General features: G+C 45.7%; 1 long non-coding RNA gene across 1 annotated transcript in view; it reads left to right on the top strand.

The window, feature by feature from the left end:
- LOC121042972 (uncharacterized) overlaps positions 1–18,375 on the top strand; it is a 64,902-nt gene extending 46,527 nt beyond the window's left edge. The window contains exons 3-4 of the long non-coding RNA XR_005796571.1: positions 12,896–13,072; positions 16,726–18,375. This is a non-coding gene — a long non-coding RNA (uncharacterized LOC121042972). The remainder of the gene's footprint in view (positions 1–12,895; positions 13,073–16,725) is intronic.
- The last annotated feature ends 836 nt before the right edge of the window (positions 18,376–19,211 follow it).

Below are 19,211 nucleotides of genomic sequence, written 5' to 3'. Positions count from 1 at the left end.
ACTTTTGAATGCCCCCTCTCTGCAAAGAGAGCTTTCATACTGCTCTTACTTTCTGATCTGATACTCTAATAAACTTTTGCCTGCTGCTCACTTTATTCTGTGTCTACCTCTTCATTCTTGGACGTGGCGAGACAAAGAACCTTGAGGTATTGAGGTAAAAATTCTTGCAGCAATACGAGGAGAGAGGCTGTGCAAGAAAAGTTTGATAGCAGAGGAGAAAGAGCAAACTGTGACCTTTTGAGAAACTGACTTGTCCATTTGCATTAAGAATCTAAAACACACAGATATTTATCCCAGGGTTATTTATATTAGCAAGCAACGAAAACAACCAACATATACAATAATAAGAGTGTGTACAGATTATTTCATATATTTGTATGCTATTATTCATATGTTATATGTTATCTATGCTTATGTTTCATATATTTGTATATTTATATGTTTTATATATTTTATATAAAATAGAACATCATGCTGATATTAGAGTACTTTAACAGAACTTTAAAAATATAGGTAAATGCTTTCCATGTAATGGAAATGAGGATTCAAAGTTGTATGTGCCACGTAATCTGAATTATATTGCTAAATCTGAAAGGACTTGAAGGAAACAAGCCCAAACATTATTAATAGGACTCATCTCTGGATGATAGAATTACAAATGATTTTTCTTTTTCTTCTTTTACCTTTTCTATTTTTCCCCAAGAATTCTATTATCAACATGTATTACTTTTATAATAAAAACATAAGTAGTGCAGTTCCTGTCCCTGGCCCTCTAGAATCCCTAAGGCAATCAGTATACTAGAAATAGAACAAATATCCCACCAATCCGTACATTAACAAAAGAAACAGTAAAATAAATCATGTCACCATTCAAGTGAGCTCAGGTGCAGGGCTGGCTCGGAGACAGGCATTGGATGAAAGGAGGGGAGGGTGGAACGAATAGCTTGGGGATGTTGCCTGCTGGAGGAATTGAAACTGACTTAATTATTAGTTCAGAGAAAGGAGGAAGAGAGGATTCCCTGGGGGTAGGGTGGGGAGGAAATCAGGCTTAAGGGGCAGCAGAGCTAGGAGTTAATCCTTGGGATGAATCAGCTCCTAGTTGCTCTGGGGACTTAGGTCTCTCATCTATATTTCTCCACACACCTTCTCATTCTCCTCTCAGCAGATGACTACCTTCCTCTGTGCATTTATGGTTTCTGCTTCTTGATAACTTCAGCATGCTTTTGGCTATAGTTGGCTCAGTAACTTTAACAACTATGGTTTTTCATCCCAGATTCCTAGAGCAGATTCATTTTCTCGGTGTTTGAGATTCCTGGGGGAGAAATCTGACTGACCAGCTCAGTTTAGGTATCTAATCATACTGCCCCCGTGGCTAGGAGAGAGGGTAAGGTAGGACAAACGTGACTGCCCAAGACCAACTCTTCAGCAAAGAAAGTGGGGTGGGGGCCCCGTAAGAACTCCCCAGAATATATCTGGACTGAGGCGAAGGTTGCTTGGGGGTATTGGTTCAAAATGATGAGTGTTGGGGGAAGCCTGGGACTAGGGTCAACTCCCGACTGGATCTACTGGGTCTAGCGGGGCAGGGCTGAAAAACCACACCAAAGTCAACAAGGTGTAAATTGCAGTTTTACACTTCAAAATGCATGCAGGTGACATTCACTAGCAGGCCACCTCCCTTTGGCTCACCTAGGTTCTTGGTAATTTCTGGTCTTCCGATAAATTCTCTCCCCAGCCCCTCATCCCAACATCTCTCCTCCACCATACACTCTCCTGTGTCTCTTACTTGAGTGGGTGTTATTTGACTGAAATAACATTGAATCAGCACTAATTCACTCTTCCCCAAATATTAAATTTGAAGTTTTAAACCTATAGGAAGTTGGAAGAATAGTACAACATGCACCCGTATTTATTTCATCGAGAGTCACCAATTAACATTGTGCCACATCTGATTTATCTTGCGCCTCTATTTTTGAACCGTGTAAAAACAAGGAGCATATATAAATGATTCTCAAATCCAAGACCCTTCAGCATGCATATCCTAAGAACAAGGACTTATTCTACACAGTTGCAATACAATGGTCGCACTCAATTAATTTAACACCGATACAGTTCTATTACTTAACGATACAGACAGTCCCTACTCAGAGACCCTCAGCTGTGTCCATAACCACTTTTATAGATATCTCCACCACCATTCACCCCTTTCAAGATTCAGTCAGGGGTTACACAGGCTATTGGGTTGGCACGTCTGCTTAGTCTCCTGTAATCCGTAACAATTTCTCTGGGTTTGTCACTCATCTGATTTGATCCAGGTTAAACCCTGTTTGGCAAGCATGTACTATGTCCGTGTGTCATAGCAGGAGGCCAAGCGAGGTCCATTGGCACTATTATTATTGACACAGCCTGATCACTGTGCTTAATTTACTTCTTAATTAATCCAGAGACATTTAATTACTCAGTAATAAATTTAATTTGAGGACTGTTTAATTAGTAATAATCACCTTCTGCAGAACTGGTAACTGATGGGAGGTTGCACTTGGGCATAGTGAGGCCCTTGTTGAAAACTATAATGCTAGCTAACCTCCATGAAGCACAATGCTCCATCAAACTTTTCTGAGTGTTTCCATGTTGGGGCTGGACAGGCGGCGGCATAGCGCACTAATCGATTCAAAGTTGGAAGAATTAGTATCACACTGTCTTGTCTGTGTTCCAATCCCAGAACCACCCCTTACCAGCTAAGTGACTTTGAACATGTTCATTGAGCTCTACGAACGTCAGTTCCTACTCTCCAAAATGAGGATAATGACTGGGCACCTGTTAGAACTGTTAGAAGAATTAAATAAAATAATAAATGCAAAGTGCTGAATACTGTGCCTGGGATAGAGTTAGTGTTCAATACATGTTATGTTATTATATACCGTGTTCCTTGTAAAAGACTTTAAAATCTTTATAAATCACAACACTCCAGAAGCCTCGATTTGTGGGTGTCCATGGCTTTGGGAACAATCCATATTATGCCTTGGTGCCCTGAACCAATACTTCTCAGACTTTTAATGCAAATTAAGAGTCTGATCCAGTAGCCCTAGGGCAAAGCTTGAAACGCTTAGAAGCTCTCAGGTAAATGTCAATGCCAGGGGTCCATGGGCCCTACTTTGAGTAGCAAGACCCTAAATGACTCCTGGAAGGAAATGCCCTGCCAAACTTCATACCTCATACTCTGAGGTATAGTGCTATTCTCTTATATTGAATCATCACAGGAAACGGCCACCAGTTTTATTTTGTTTGGGGGATATTAAACCACTATGACCATGACTGTTTATCACTTTATGTTTCTGCAAATATGCCCATATCCAATACATGCCCAAGAAGGATGAAACGCTGGAAAATTCTTTAGAGTCAGGCTGATCAGAGTTTAAGCGCTGACTCTTCCATTTTTCAGCTGGTTATCAAGGTCAAGTTATGTAATCTCTTTGAACTTCAATCACTTCATCTTAAAATGGTTATAATAATGCTAACCCCAGGGCTCTTGGTGTGAAATTAGATCTATATCTATCTATGTCGAGAGAGGTAGGGAGAACAGAGACAGAAAAAGAGAGCTCTGTTTAATATTTCTTGGCATATGGTAGGTGCTTATAACAAATAGCTTGAGTAACTTCCATTACTAGTGTTTGTGAACCTATTGAGGCGAATTTCTACTTTCATCAAGTAATTTTTAGGGATCACAGGGTCATAGACCCATAGTCACACCATTTTAGAGCTGGAAGCAAGCTCTCGGATTTCTTGAAGACCTATCCTGCCCTGAAGATGAATGCATTATTCCTCTCTCTCTCGAGTATTTGGCAATAGAAGGACCTGGGTCCCAAGAAGCTCACAGTCACTCATTTGCCTGCATGCAGGTCTTCAAATTAGATTAGCCACCTTCATTCCTTGCGGTCAAGATTCCAATTTGCTTCAAGCTCAGTAAGTACAGATTTGTGCTTAAAATTCATTTCCACACACACTCCAAATGAGGATAAGTCCCTAAAGTCTCTGAAAAGTGAGGTTGTCTTTGCTTTTATTTCCCAGTGGACCATCGAGAGCCTTTGGTGAGCAATTCAGGTCTGTATAACGGGGCAGGTAAACCACCTCGTTGTAGGGGGAGGATGCCATTCTGAGGTGTGTAGGTCATCTTTCGGTTAAAACTGGATTTCTCTCCAGGGTATTTTTTTTTTCCCTTAGGGAAGACCTATGTGTTTAGCCACATTTTGCTGAGAAGACAGAGTGCCAAATTGTGTGACAGAAAAAAAATTGATTCCTTGAGTGCTTTGGGCTAATTGCTAGGTTAGGTGTAGGGAGATTTTCCTCCGTTCTAGATATAAGATGACTGGGGGTGGGAGGGGGTGCAGCTTTCCCCTGGACACTCACGTACATCCCAAGAACCTTGGACTCAGATTCCCAATGCCTTGGATAGGACAACCAAAGTTACTACCAAATTCAACTACTTGACCTCCTGGATGCGGATTCTCCAACGAAGTCCACCACTGATTTTACAGATGAACGTCCAACCAGCAAAGCCTGGTTTGAGATCCACGGCATCACATGGAGGGCAGAGCTGGGTCTAGGAACTGGACTCCTGATTCCTAGCAAGGCACTCCGTGATAGAATTCTGCCCTTCCCACAGATCGAACCTTGCATACTTTCTTGTTTGCTGCAAGGATGAGTAGTTTGTAAATCCATGTGTAGCCGCTGTTTCCCATGGCACACCAGCTGGAAGCATCAAAGGGTCACGACAAACAAGCCACAGTTTCTGACTTCATCCTAAATAACGGAATTTATGGGCCCTTGCTCCTTCCTAATCTTCCCTTTATGGTCCATGGATCTCTTTGACCATGGATCGCTTTGACCCTCCTGAGGAAGCATTTCTGATGCTTCTGTCATTTTGCCTTGTGACTCTCTGATCCTTTGTGTCTGGGAGCAGCTGCATCTCAGATCCTATCTATGAAAGAGTTCCCCCTCTACCCTCCCTCCAGCCTTACACAGTGTGGCCACCACCTTGAGAGGAGGAGGAAAGTCTCCTCTCTCATTGGTATTCAACTCTGACTTGGAGCAAAACAGTTGCCTCGGCCTCAGCATCTTACAGCCCTTTGTTATAAGAACACTTTTACTTAATGAACTTCTTGCACTGAATACAATCCTCCTCTCTAGTTCGTCGTACATCCTAGCGAAACTGCACCAGAAACGAATCCCCTGTCAAGTAAGAATTATTCTACCCATCTTTTTTAGAATAAAACAATGAGGCTTAGAGATGGTAAGGGTCCCCCATCTACTACAGGGAGGAGTCAGTATTTGATTCCACATGCACTTGCCTTCTTTGTCCATGGCCTATGCCTTAATCCACGTGGTTTTTCTAACTTACTCTGGCAGGCCAGTTGGAGTGGAGAGGATATTTGTTGATACGTGAGTCTTCGATTTCTATAAAATCACAGCCCATGCTCTTTAAGGGAAAGACAGGCAGGGAAGCATATTTTCGATTTGCACAACCCCCTCCATAGCCTTCTAGATCTTTGAACTAAGTCTTTGTGAATGCTGCTATTATCCACTCAGTCTTGGAAAGTCTATGAGGACCTAAACCTCTGGGGAACTTCTCACTTTTCTCTAGAAGTAAGAGACTGAGAAAAGTTCTCTCCTCCTGCCAAAGCATCCCATGGAAAGAATAACCTAGAATCCTCTTTGCCACAAACGAAGAAGAGTTTAGCACATATCCACCAAAGCCGTTCATCGCCCTACGAAGAATGACGGTGGCAGTCATGATGGTGATGGTGATGACAGTGATGAGGACGAAGAGGAAGAGAATGATGATGATAGGCAGGACTTCCCATGAACTAGGCATTATGTCAAGCACTTGCCACAGAAATTTCTAAAGTTTTTGATGTCTTTATGAAAAAAATATGATGGCCCTCATTTTACATGCAAAGAAACTGAGTCTCAGAGGAGGTCACATTACAAAGCAAGTAAGAAGCAGGGCTGGGACTATTTCAGAGGAGGGGGTCATTCTCTTCTTCCTTCTACACTCCTCCCATACCCATTTGGCACACTAATGGTCCATTACTCTGGACTTGTAAGTGCCTGCGGCAATGGAAGCTCATGTCACCTCTCACGCGTGGGTTCCAACAATTGCGGAAATGTGGGCTGCTTCAGAGGATTCAGTCGTTAATGACTCAACTGGGCCCAAGGATTCTGAATCATGCCCCTCACCCAGTCAACTCTTTTGTGCCCCTTTCTCCAGGGCACGTGAGGATTTTGACTACAGTAATTCTAGCATAATTATTCAATAACCTTAACACAAGAAGAAAATGTCAGTCAGACTTGTTCTCTTCACATTACACGCCTGTCCAAGTTACCTCAGCCTAGCTGCCTATCCACCCTCCATTCTCCAGGGCATTAGGGGGACAGCCATGGAGGGGAGCAGGCTAGCTGGCTGATTGACATGGAGCTTGTGTGCAGAAAGTGGCAGAGGCTTTTCAGCAGAATTACAGAAGTCCGCTTGCTTCACTGATGAAGAATCTGAATGAAAATTGCCTTTAAAGAATTCTAAAAAGGGAGGGATAACAATAGATCAAAGCCAGCCCCCAAAAGAGAGAACACTTTATTTATAGTTTCCACATTAATTCAAAACAATCTGATGAGCAGAGATTTGCCCATGCACGCACTTTCCACAAAAACAAATGCCTCTCAGGTTGCTTTTATTCTAATATAATATCAGTGCCCAAGGCGAAAAACATTCTGTACTTCACTCAGCAGAGCCTGTCCAAATTTACAATTAAATAGAACTGACACAGCTGATCATACTGAAGCTTGTTTCCTTTTCAGCTGGGGCCTCTCTTTTGGAAGCTTGGATATTATGCTGGCTATGTCCCAAACTGATGGAGCTTTACTGTACCATTTTCCTCACAGGCACTGGGATGCTGTGTGTACTTAAAGCAGTGGGTCTCCATTCCACATGGGATGCTGGGAAATGTGGGAGGGATTGCTGCTGGCATCTAGCGGGTAGGAGTCAGAAATGCTGCTAACCATCCTACCATGCCTAGGACAGCTCCCCCACAAAAGAATGATCTGGCCCCCCAAATGTCAATAATGCTGAGGCTGAGAAACCCTGAGTTAGGAAATGTCTGGTTGGGAGACTCTCCAGGGTTGGGGGATTGGAGAGGCTCTCCTCCCTGAAGCTGTATGCTTTCATGAGAGAGAATGAAATTGTGAGCTTCTGCTCAAAATTCCATGTGGGAAGGCGGTATGGTAAGCCCAGGAGAGAAACCAGAATGGTACAGAACGCAGAGAACAGTAAGCAGATATTGGACTGAAGATTACGGAACCAGATCTGTAGAACCATGGAAATGCACGAAGGAAAAGGAGGTTGAGTAGGTTTGGAGCAGCATTTGGCAGTAGATCCTATTGTCTATGTCTCAATTTTATTGTCTACTGCAGTGTGGAATGACTTTGTTGTCTACTGCAGGTCTAATAATGAGGCAGATGCCTTTGTAATATTTTCATTATTTTTTTCCCTAATGTATCAGAATGTCTTGAACAGGGGTCTTAAACAGGTGACCCATAGATGAGGTGAGCACACAGATTAGTCTCTCATTCTGCCAACATGATATTTAAGAAAGAAAGGAAGGGAGGGAAGAAAGTAGAAAAGTAGGGAAGGAAAGAAGGAAAGAAGGAAGGAAGGTAGGGAGAAAGGAGAGAAGGGACAGAGGGAAGGAAGGGAGGGAGGGAAGGAGGGGAGAGTGGGAGGGAGAAAAGGAGTTTGTTTAAATGCCTATAGGCAAGGCACATGTTTTTTAGTTCCACAAACCCCACCCCTGTCTATTGTTATGCCTGGTCTCAGTCACACATTTATGTTCCTTGCCTGACCCGAAAAGCCCCCCATTTGATTTCTTCACTCCTCGGGTCTTAGATTTCATCATTACCTATCAGATGTGTAGCAGTAGAAAAGTTCCTAAAACCACGCTATGACTTGGTCAGTCCCAAATCCACAGGCTGGCCTGGATTCCTTCAACTACACAAAGAGAAAGATTGGCATTCAGGTGGCTTTTCATGAGAGGTATGGGAAGCCATCCCACTGTTTTATGGCCACCCTTGAAACAAAAGATCATAAAAGGAACATTAGAGGTGGAAATAACAAGCGTGATGTAGCCCAGTGGGAGCTTCCTATCAGAATGACCTTGGTAGCTTGTGGAAAACACCCATACCCTGCCCGCCCCCCCCCCCCACTTCAGACATTCCAGTTTAATTGGTGAGCAGAGGGCCTGGGCATCTGTATTTTTTAAAAGCTCCCAGATGATCCTAGATGCAGCAAGGTTAAGACACCACTGATCTAGTCTGTCTTCCTCATTCTCAGAAGAGGAAAATGAAGGTCAGAGAGGCATAAAGTTTGCTTAAAATATATTTGCTAAATATGCGTGTTTCTACTGTTTTGCATTCTCGCTCCCATCAGGTCTAAATATGCAGTGGTAAAGATAAGAAGGAAACCCAAGAACTGTGCGCTAGGAGTGTTTTAAGCTCTTGTTGGCAGAAGGACCAGCTGGCAGTTCCTGATGGAAACAGGCTCTCTTGAGTTTCACAGCTGGGTGGATAGCCTATGGGTCCTCCGGTTCCCAGAAACATCCTATGGCCTTGAAGGGTGGCTTGCAATGCTACCTTCACTTGAGGAACACCCTCATCTACTTGCTTTATTTAAATCCAGTATTTTCCACGCGTTGAATTTCAGGCATACCTGTATTGTCCAAGGCGTGGATGGAGATGTACTTTGAAAGGATGTGGATATGTCTATCCTCATGGAAAAAACATACACTTCAATCTGTCATCAGAGTAACGTTAATAGGGAAGGAAACACACCCAAATTCCCTTTCAGCAACACGATAGCCCAGGGATGCGTGATGGGAGAGACAGCGAGCAACGTTCATGCTGGGAATGGACACAGCATCCCAGAGCCAGTGCTGGTGGCTGCTGGACTCACCTGTGAGAGGCAGTCGAGGAACCAGGTCTCCTGGGCCCAAATCGCAGCTTCCCCAACTACACATTCGGCAAACTTGCGCGAACGTTCACTCCCACCAACAGAGGAAAGACCATAAAAACACGCAACCCCACAGAGTCCCTCCTCCTCCAAATATTTCACAAAACTCCAAAGAGGGTGAAAGAGGGTGGGTTACCAATAGGAGAAGGGTTCTATTGCTGAGCCCTCCAAAGCGAGTAGGCCCCTTAATGTGTCTTCTCTCATTCTTTCCCACAATGAGCCGTGTGTGAGGTTTGACATTCAAGACCACATTTTAGGACAACAGAAATCAAGGCTCAGAGATTAAGAACCCTCTGCCAAAACTGCATGGCTAAAAAAGCAGAGCTGGAATTCAAAGCCACTGGTCTTCAAACTACAGATGAGTGTGCTTACCTGTAGGCCCTGTGTGGTTTTAGGGAGCACTTGGCTCGCGTTTAGAAAGTGGGTTTTGGTACTATTGGATGGTCTGGACTTGGTAAAATCCAACGGGGAAATAGGTTTATTCTGCTCCCATATTGTCCTCAGATATACACTCTGGACCTTCATTCCCATCCTTGACAACATTTCAAGAAGATCACATGGCTTTTCTAACCTCTTCCTAGTTATTTACAGTTATTTTTGATATTAGAAATAGCAAAACTTAATTTCTAGTTCAGTTTTTCCTCCCAAACTCCCCCTTGCCCACCCCGCCCCCCGCCAGCCTCCTGCCAACTCTCCTTCCCGCCCAGCTCAGGTCAGACTCTGCAAAGTGGGAGGGGGTGTGCGCTTTTCATCTGGCTCCCTCTTCTGCGTCTGGTTGGTTTTTTTTTTTTTTTTTTTTTTTGATTTGCGATTTCTCCCCTCCTCCCACACGCCCCCCGTGGCCTCTGCTCTCCCCAGGATCTGCTCAAGGAGAAAACCGAGCAATTAAAATCTAAAAATGGTTTTCCATGATCGATGTTATCGCGTCTGACATCTGTGCCCCTATATCTGGCCAACACCCAAATGCTGGCATTGCTTCTCTTGGGGGCTATGTGAGTTCTTTGGCAACACCGTCAGATTTGGGGAATCATGAGGAAAACGCAGAGACTCAGCACAGAGTAGCCCTCACAGCTATAATTCATTACAGGGCAAGGGTGAGGAGCAAGACCAGCAAAGGGAAAAGACACGTGGGGTCTCAGTCGGGGAAACCGGATGCAAGCTTCCAAAGATCCTCCCTGGTGGGGTCACCCGGGACACGCTTAACTCTCCAGCGGTGAGTTGTGACAACAAGCTCATTAGAGACCATTCACCAGAGTCTTCACTGGAGGCCAGTACGTACGTCCCTCTTCCCAGCACAGCCCCCAATTCCAGACTCCTGGAAGGGAAGCACGTGTTTGGCATAAACCATGCCATTTGTGCGATCAGTTTATGCCTAGACAGCCAGAAAGGCGGTCAGTCCTGGGGACGCTGGGAAGGGTCTGATTTGCCAGTCACCAGCCGACACCAGTTAAGGGCCACCGTTGTAAGCAAGGCTTTCATCAGAGAGCGGTCAGGCCTGCCGTGGTGACTCCTCACCCCTTCCAAGGCGCTCTCATCCTGCACCTCTAAGCAGCCCTCTCCAACCGCCTCTCAGCAGCTGCCAGCAGCACAATGCCGCCTCTTCCTGCGGGGAAGCAGCGACCCAGGCAGGCCGTCTCTTAACCATCTGATGCCTTTGCTATGAACTCAGAAGCTCCTCGTGTCTCCTGCTGCAGCATTCTGGCTCTGCTTACTGAGTAACAGTCAGTCACCTCATTCTGTCCCACCCAACTCTTGAGAAGACTGTCATGTGCTCCCAAGAATTTCCCCACCACTCTGGTGTCCCGTTGATCTGGGGGCCACTGAGTTCCCTCTCTTGGCTTGAGAGGGGAGAACATTCCTCCCTTATATTGCCAACAATGCTCTGCGAAGAAATGTCTCCCGGAGAAATCTCCAGGCAGCTCTTATCTGGGGAGTGGAGGTGGTGGGGGGTGGGCTGAAGGGTTCAGAACGGGGTCTGGTCACTTCTCAGCTTCTTTGTCAGCGTGTCCAGCACCAGTCTCAGAACTCGCAGTACTTGCTCTTTATTGTTCAGAGCTTTGGGCTTCTGCCAACACTCTGAGAAATGGAAGTTCCGATCATCATCATGTCCCTTGATTCCTAATTCTGTATCTTTCATTCTATTCCTACTTCCATGGTTCTTGTCCAGACGTGATCACCTCCCAGCTTTACCTGGACACGCACAGCCCATGCAGTCTGTCTTCCATGCAGTTTTCAGAGTTGTCTTTCTAATATGATGTGATCTTGTCATTCACCTGCTGAGGCTCTGCGGGCTGTCCCGAGGCCATGGCACGTCCACACCGCTCCACTCGGCACATGAAAGCCCTTCATAGCCCTGTCTCACCTGCCTTTCCAGTTCCAGGTCCAGCGGTTCCAAAACTCTTGCTTCCTGCGTGTTGAGCTCTTTCTTTTTTCTGGACCGTTGTTCACGCCCTCGTCTACACGGGGAACTTTGCTTGTCTACGTGGGGAACTTCCACTCACTCCTCAGTGGCCCCAGATAGAATGATCCGCTTCCTTTGCTGCGTCTTCGTAGCAATTTGTGCACCTCAGCTCCACCATTTACTAGCTGTGTCACCTTGGGCCAAAACACTTAGCCTCTCTGTGCCTCAGCTTTCTCATTCGTAAAATGGGGAAGATCATCTTACCTACCCCCCTGGGGACTTTGGAGGACTACGTTTAAATAAATTGATATTGTAAAGCCCTGAGAACTGTGCCTGGCATTAATCGCACGCTACAACATTTGTTGCATAAATAAATGCCTCAACTTTGCATGTTTCACCAGATCCATGTTTCCCTCCAAGCTTTGTGAGGGCCAGAGCCTTCCCCATCTGTTTTTGCCTGGCCAGGGTAAGCCTATCTAGAAGGTGCTCAGTATACAGCTGGGATGAAATATTATGGAGTAAATGATATGATGTCTGAGATCTTCCTCAAAAATCGTACAGGAGGAGGGAAAGTGAGTGTAGGTAGAGGTAGAGCAAGATTGAATAGTTGTTGAAAATGGTTGATAGACTCACTGGGTTATTCCTTTTTTTTTTTTTTTTAATGTGTATTTATTTATTTTGAAAGACACAGAGAGAGAAAGAGAGAGACACAGAGAGCAGGGGCGGGGAAGAGAGAGAGGGAGAGAGAATCCCAAGCTGTCTCCACACTGTCAGCACAGACTCTGACACGGGGGCTCCATCCCGTGAACCGTGAGACCATGACCTGAGCCAAAATCAAGAGTCAGTAGCTCAACCGACTGAGCCAATTAGGCGCCCCTCATTGGGTTATTCTATTTTTACACACGTTAGAAATGTTCCAGATTACAAAATTAATTAGCAAAAAAGGAGGAAAACAGTCTGTTGAAGGAATTAGGGCATTAAAGATAATACTGTCTTTATAAATAAATGATTTATTTATATCATTTATAAATAAAATGATTCCTCTAGTTCTGTCCTTCCTTTTTAAAATCTAGCTTCAAGCTCTGATTTTAGAAGGGAGGAGGAAAGTGGAGGGAAAGAGTAGTCAGGAACCGTCTCTTTTCCGTGCAGGGAATGTTCTTTCCTCCCCTCTGTCTTGGAGCCACTTGCACTGCCACACACGTTTGGGAAGTTTCTTTTTTTATGCGACAGGTTGCTGTCTTACTTGAAACGAGGTAGCTGTCGTTCTTGAGTCATTTATGAAACTTTTCTTGGGAATTTGTGAGTTTTTCCTTTTTTCATATTTGCTCAGTTACTAGCTGTCTTGGAGCAACCCTAATCTGACAATTGATAAAGGGATTTCAAAAGCCACATATTTCCTGATTTGCATTTTTTTTTTTTTCTTTTTTTGCTGTCTGCTAAAGATGTGGCCTCTGGAAGGGGCAGTTCTGTCAGAAGGCAGTCTGTCCCCGATGTTGGCAGAAGGCTGACAGGTCTGGCTGCAGGAGACCCTGAGTACTTACTGCTGTCCATCAAGCAAGGGAAAGGACCACCTCACATGTCCAAACGGGGCTGGATGTTGTCAAATTCCTCGCGGCTGTGTAAGTAAGACGCTTTCTTTACGCGCTTGGAAAATAATAATGAACTACCATGCACACGTAAGGGGGGGTGTTTAGCAGGGAGGGAAGTGAATTCATCGAGCCCCCAAGTGAACTGTTCTAAATGCTCTGCATACTTTCCCTTATTTCTTCCTCACATCTGTCAGGAAGGATTCGTTCATCCCTAAATTGCAGATGAGGACTGAAACTCGGAGAAGTTCAGGAACTTTCCTTTTTTCTAAGTCATGAATCTGAGATTGGAACCCAGGTCTGATTTCCACACTTGAGTCCTTTCTATGGTGATTCTCACTGCTTTCCACAGATTTCTAATACCCAAAGGGAGCACAGGGGCTCTCTCCAGCACCATGGGACGAGGCGGGGAGGTAGAACAGATGGGGCTGTGTATCCCCCAACTTGATTCAGCCACACCGGCTTTATTTTAATTACTTCTTCTTTTTACGTAGCAACGATTGCTAATATTTAGCGTGTACCTGTAAGTGCCAGCCACTGTAATTAGCTATTTCTTTTTTTTTTTTTAATTTTTTTTTCAACGTTTATTTATTTTTGGAACAGAGAGAGACAGAGCATGAACGGGGGAGGGGCAGAGAGAGAGGGAGACACAGAATCGGAAACAGGCTCCAGGCTCCGAGCCATCAGCCCAGAGCCTGACGCGGGGCTCGAACTCACGGACCGTGAGATCGTGACCTGGCTGAAGTCGGACGCTTAACCGACTGCGCCACCCAGGCGCCCCGATAATTAGCTATTTCTATACATTGCGTCATTCAGTGCTCGTGACGGCCCTAAGAAAGGGATGCTGTCACAATTGGTCATTTATCCCCAAGAAGACTGAGGCACAGAGAGTATGAGAAACTTGCCAAAGGTCACACAGCTAGCTAGCTTGGCCAGGAATTGACACTGTGTGGTCTGAATCGAGACCCCAGAGTAGCTGATCCCACCAGATTTGACTTAAAGAAAGAGATGTGTGCAGTATCCCACGCTGCCTCGTGCAGCAGACTTTTCCTTCCCTCTTCGTTTTTCCCTCCCTTCTCCCCTCCCTTCCTTTCTTCCATCCAATCTATACCAAGTAGGCTCTGGGGGTAAGAAATTGAGACTGAGTAAAACAAAGTTCTTACCTAAGGAGAATCTCAGGGTTTAGAAGAAGGAATCATATATACAAAGCAGAATGTGAAAGTGGAGCCATATTACCCAGGCCCCGAAGAGAGAGGATGCTTCACAATCTGGCAAACAAGGTGTTGGGAGACTTTCTGAGACCACTCCTGAGGGGCAGATCCGAGACTTGCCCACTAAACTTCTGATTCACGGTCACTTCTCTTTCCTGTCTCCCAGAGGTGCATTTGAGTGGCAGCTCCCTGAGTTCTCAGGGTGACCCTGGCAGAGGGAACTGGAGGTGATAGGCCACTCTCATTCACCCATCCTCCTTCTCATTTCCTATTTTGTGTTTGTTTGGTTGGTTAGTTGGTTTTTGTCTTTTTTTTTTTTTTTATATTCCAGTTAGCTAACATACAGTGTAATATTGGTTTCAGAGGTAGAATTCAGTGATTCATCACTTACGTACAACACCCAGTGCTCATCACAACAGGAGTCCTCCTTAGTACCCATCACCCATCTACACCATTCCCCACCCACCTCCCTCCGTCAATCCTCAGCGTGTTTTCTATCTTTAAGAGCCTCTCATGGTTTATTTCTCTTTCTTCTCTTTCCTCCTCCACCCCTTCCCATATGTTCATCTGCTTTGTTTCTTAAAGTCCACATAGAGTGAAATCATATGGTACTTGTTTTTCTCTGATTGACTTATTTTGCTTAGCATGATACACTCTAGCTCTATCCACGTCATTGCAAATGGCAAGATTTCATTCTTTTTGATGGCTGAGTAATATTCCATGCTATATATATATATATATATATATGTATATACACACACATATATGTGTATATATGTATATGTATATATACACACACGTATATATGTGTATATATGTGTATGTATATATACACATATGTGTATATATTTATATGTATATATACACACATATATATGTATATGTGTGTGTATATATATATATGCATACATATGTATATTATATATATACATTCATCGGTTGATGGGCATTTGGATTCTTCCCATAGCTTGCTGTTGTTGATGATGCTGCTATAAACATTGGGGTGCATGTACTATTTCGAATTTGTATTTTGGTATCCTTTGAGTAAATACCTAATAGTGCAATTGCTGGGTCTTAAGGTAGTTCTATTTTCAGCTTTTTTGAGGAACCTCGATGCTCTTCTCCAGAGTGGCTGCACCAAGTTTGCATTCCCATTTTGGATTTGTGCTTGGTTTGTGCAGAAATGGCTGCATTTTCTCCCCATCTTTTTAATGACACAGTCCCCAGGATGCTCGGTGAGCACTTCTGTCTCCCATTCATCTGCATAAATGTCACTGCTTGTCACCAAGTATTATCCAGGTTAGGGCAGTTTTGCAGCTAACCGAGGCTTGTGTCCTTGTTTAAATGAGTTGTTTTGTTTTGAATCAGAGCTTTCAGAGATATCTTCTCTCTGTCTCTCTCATCTTCTCTAACTTTAATGCCCATGTGTACACCCGGGTATCTTTCCTACCAAGGGAAAAATGGTTAGCAGTAAGGAAGGTAGCGAGGACCACTGAGCTCTCTCCATCTGTAACATGCTTAGGAAGCAGCCCACCGTATTGCACTGTGAGTGCAAATTTGCAGCTTACTGAGTACCAGAAGCAGCTGCCACCCAGTTCCCTGGGGGCAGATGGAGTCTCCTGGGAGGAGAGAACCCTAGGGGAATCCCAATTCCTGGGGTGGAGGTTGGAAAGCACCTCCTCTGTCCCACCACCCAGGGCTCTGCTTTGCAAGCTTGAGGCCTACTTTGTGGTATTAGCCACCTGCTCTCCGGGCTGTCCATGCCATCTAGTCCTGTCAACTGAAGGTGTCAGGATTGGGCATCGCAGTTGAGTCCCCTCTCTACAGCAAGAGGGGGTCTAGAAGACTTCTGCTTACCTGAGTCTAACGTCTGGGAGGAACTTACTATTTCCAGAGGAGTCTGCCTGGGGTTATGTGTTCTACCTCACTGCCAGACCGGCTCCTCCCTGACTTCTCTGCTCACACCGCACCCCCACCCCCCTTGCCCCTGGCCCTGCCCCTGCTGACCCCTCCCCCCCCACAGCCCCTGGGGGTTTCGGGCAACCCCCCCCCCCCCCCCCCCCGCCGACCCCTCACAAGAGTGATAGCCACTCTCCCCTCCAGGATACCTCCTTTCTTAGAGAAGAAACACATTCCTTTTTTCTTCCCAAATCTTAGTCTACCTGAGGGAGGCATGGCTAAGTCAGCATGAACTCATGCACCCTCTCTCCTTTCGTTACATGAAAACTGGGCCTATTGGGGGTGGGGAAGATGTGTTTTGTCACGATCCTCCTGAAACCATGTGCTGGCCCGGCTGACTTTCAGCTGTGGCTCCCAGTTCTCAGGCGGGGCAGAGCCTTCTCTGAAATGGGAAGTCAATATAAGGGAGGTAGGGGCAGGGCATGTTCTAGATGGTGTTAAGCTGTTGTCGGTTCCACGTGGACTCCTAGGGAGGCCCGTCTTACTGAACACAGCCTTGTCTTGTTTCCTTTCCAGCAGTCTCCTTTTCTCCAGCCTGGTGACAGGTGTCCCGACAGAGCCCAGTTACCAAAGGCAGTCACCGACTGCTTGCACGCCTTCCAGAGGAGCTCGTGTTCCAGCATCAAAGACTGAAGCTTGTGCATTGAGGTAACGAGCTGCTCCCAGGCAGGGACTGACTCACTTATTTACCAGACTTTCTCCTTTTCCTCGACAATAGTGCCAGCCCTTAAGAGCTGCTCAGTAAATGTCTTTTGAATGGACTAAGGCACAAGCATCTGGTGCTTCCAATGCTATCAGCTTTAATAAACACCATTGAGTGGCATCTTGTGAAGATTAGCTAAAACAACCTGGCAGCGTCAGCGGGTAGTTATTTTGGTCCCCGTTTTATTTAGGAGGAATCTGCAAGAAGTTAAGTAACTTGCTCAAGAGGCACAAAGCTTGTTAATGGCAGAGTTGGGATCTGAACTCTGGTCTGTCCATTTCCACACCGCGGGGAGTTTGGTGCACGTCACTGAGAAGCACTGTGGCACTGATACCCTGCAAAGAGCCGTGGAAACACAGAAGTCGCTGCTTACAACAGTCTTCACAGAGGAAATACTGCAAGTTTTGTGAGCTGCATATTGAGATGCATTCTGCAATGTGGAGAAGGGCCGGGGGGCATTCAAGTCAGCGCTGCATTTGCAAAAGGCAGAGCATGGGTAGGAAGAAGCGAGACTGTGCGGCTGCACACAGGGAACGGGTTCTAAGTCAGGCAGGTAAGAGGATGGGGGATGATGTGCTCAGGCAAGTTAGAGTCAGAGTATAGGTGAGGCACGATTCTATCCAACTTGGACAGCTTCCGGAGAATTCTATAATAAGCCAGCTGCGTGGCCGGAATGTGCACTTGTCTTTGCAGAGTTTGGCAGTGGAGCAAAATCTTCTGGGGAATAGTTCTCCTGGAAGGGAGACCCCTCCCTTCCCCCCACCTTCTTTGCCACCAGTACAGCAAACGTGTGACCTCCAGCAGTGTACCTTCCAGAAGAAATACTAGTTAAATTCTCTTAAGGAACTTAGGCAACCAATTGGACCCTTAAGGTCTTTGGGTTTCCTGCTTATAAAGGTTCTGTCTTTGATGTCCTCATTGCTGGTGGCAGCTGCATGGTTTGTGGAAGTCGATGTCCCTTTTCTCATCTCTGCAGATTGAGGACACCACAAAAGAACGCTGCGGGGCGTACAGCCACAAACTTGACATTTCTAGCTCCGGATCTGCACAGGCAATGGCTGTGCTGCAGGGACTGTCCCCTGTGCCTACTCCCTGGTCATCTGAGCGGATCTGTATTGCTGTTTGGAAATATCAGCCTCTGTTGCACATCTTCCAACCAGCTGGCCGGAGTGGGAGGTGGAGTCCCTTGCTATGAAACAGAGCTTTACTTTGCTGATAACGTGTGTCCGTAATGTATTGAAGGTAACTTAGAAATGCTGTGAGCCCAAACTTCATTTTATGGAGGAAAATAACGGAGGCTCAGAGACGTAGAGTGTCACGCTCGGGGTCACCCAGCAGCCCTGCCTTGTCCTATGCAGTAGCCACTCCCCTCCTGTGCCCACGAAGCCCTTGAAATGGGGCCAGTCTGGCCGGAGTGTGCTTTCAGTGTAAATACACACAGGATTTCATGGACTCCGTAGGAACATAAGTATCGTTGAAATGATGACATTTTGGAAACTTTTGGCTAAATTAAATGTATTATCAAAAATAAGATCACCCGTGTCTTCTTTTGCCTTGTTCACGTGGCTGTTAGAAACTATAACATAACAGACGTGGCTTGCATTATGTTTCTACCCGACGGCATTCTTCTAAAGCTTGGATTAGAACACAGGTTTCTTGCCATTCATGCTAACCCAGAGCAGCGTGGGGAGTGCTGGCTGGATCCACGGGAAGCCAGAGGCACGGACACTGGTTAGGAGGCCCCTGCAGCAGGCATGCCCACCCCACTGTGGGGGCTGCGATGCTCCCTGCTAGTCAGGAGAACAAACTTCTATTACTGTGCCTGCTGGCCCTCTCATGCCTCCCCTCCCCCGCTCCCTTTCTAATCTTCCCTGTCTGCAAGCTTGCTTCGTCTTTCTGTCCCACCCCAGGTGTCTGAGATGTGAGGCAGCCCAGTCTCCTTCATTGATCTGTTTCTGCCTCCTTCCGACCTGGTTCGATCTGTGGCCGTTCCTCCAGCCGTCTCTGCAGCCTTGCAACTGCCTTAAACAACCATTCACTCTTCTTCCCCACAGAGCTCTCACTTAGGAACGATCTCAAAACAGCTCTGTACTTAAAAAAAAAGTGTAGCAAGTCCATTTACTAAAGGAACAAGAGCCTGCTTTTCGCTCCTTTCCTTGGCGTATCTTAACCCCAGCTGCCCAAGTCTGGGCTCTGCAAAAACTGTTAGGGGAGCTTGTGGAACCAGAGATCAGGCTGGTCACGGAAAACGGTTTTGAGGATTAAATGGCGCGTATTAAGCGATCTGTCCCTCTGCTGG

Source organism: Herpailurus yagouaroundi, unplaced genomic scaffold, assembly GCF_014898765.1.
Source record: "Herpailurus yagouaroundi ecotype Mexico unplaced genomic scaffold, PumYag 186, whole genome shotgun sequence".
Lineage (NCBI taxonomy): Eukaryota > Metazoa > Chordata > Mammalia > Carnivora > Felidae > Herpailurus > Herpailurus yagouaroundi.
This window is presented reverse-complemented; position numbering and strand designations above follow the sequence as displayed.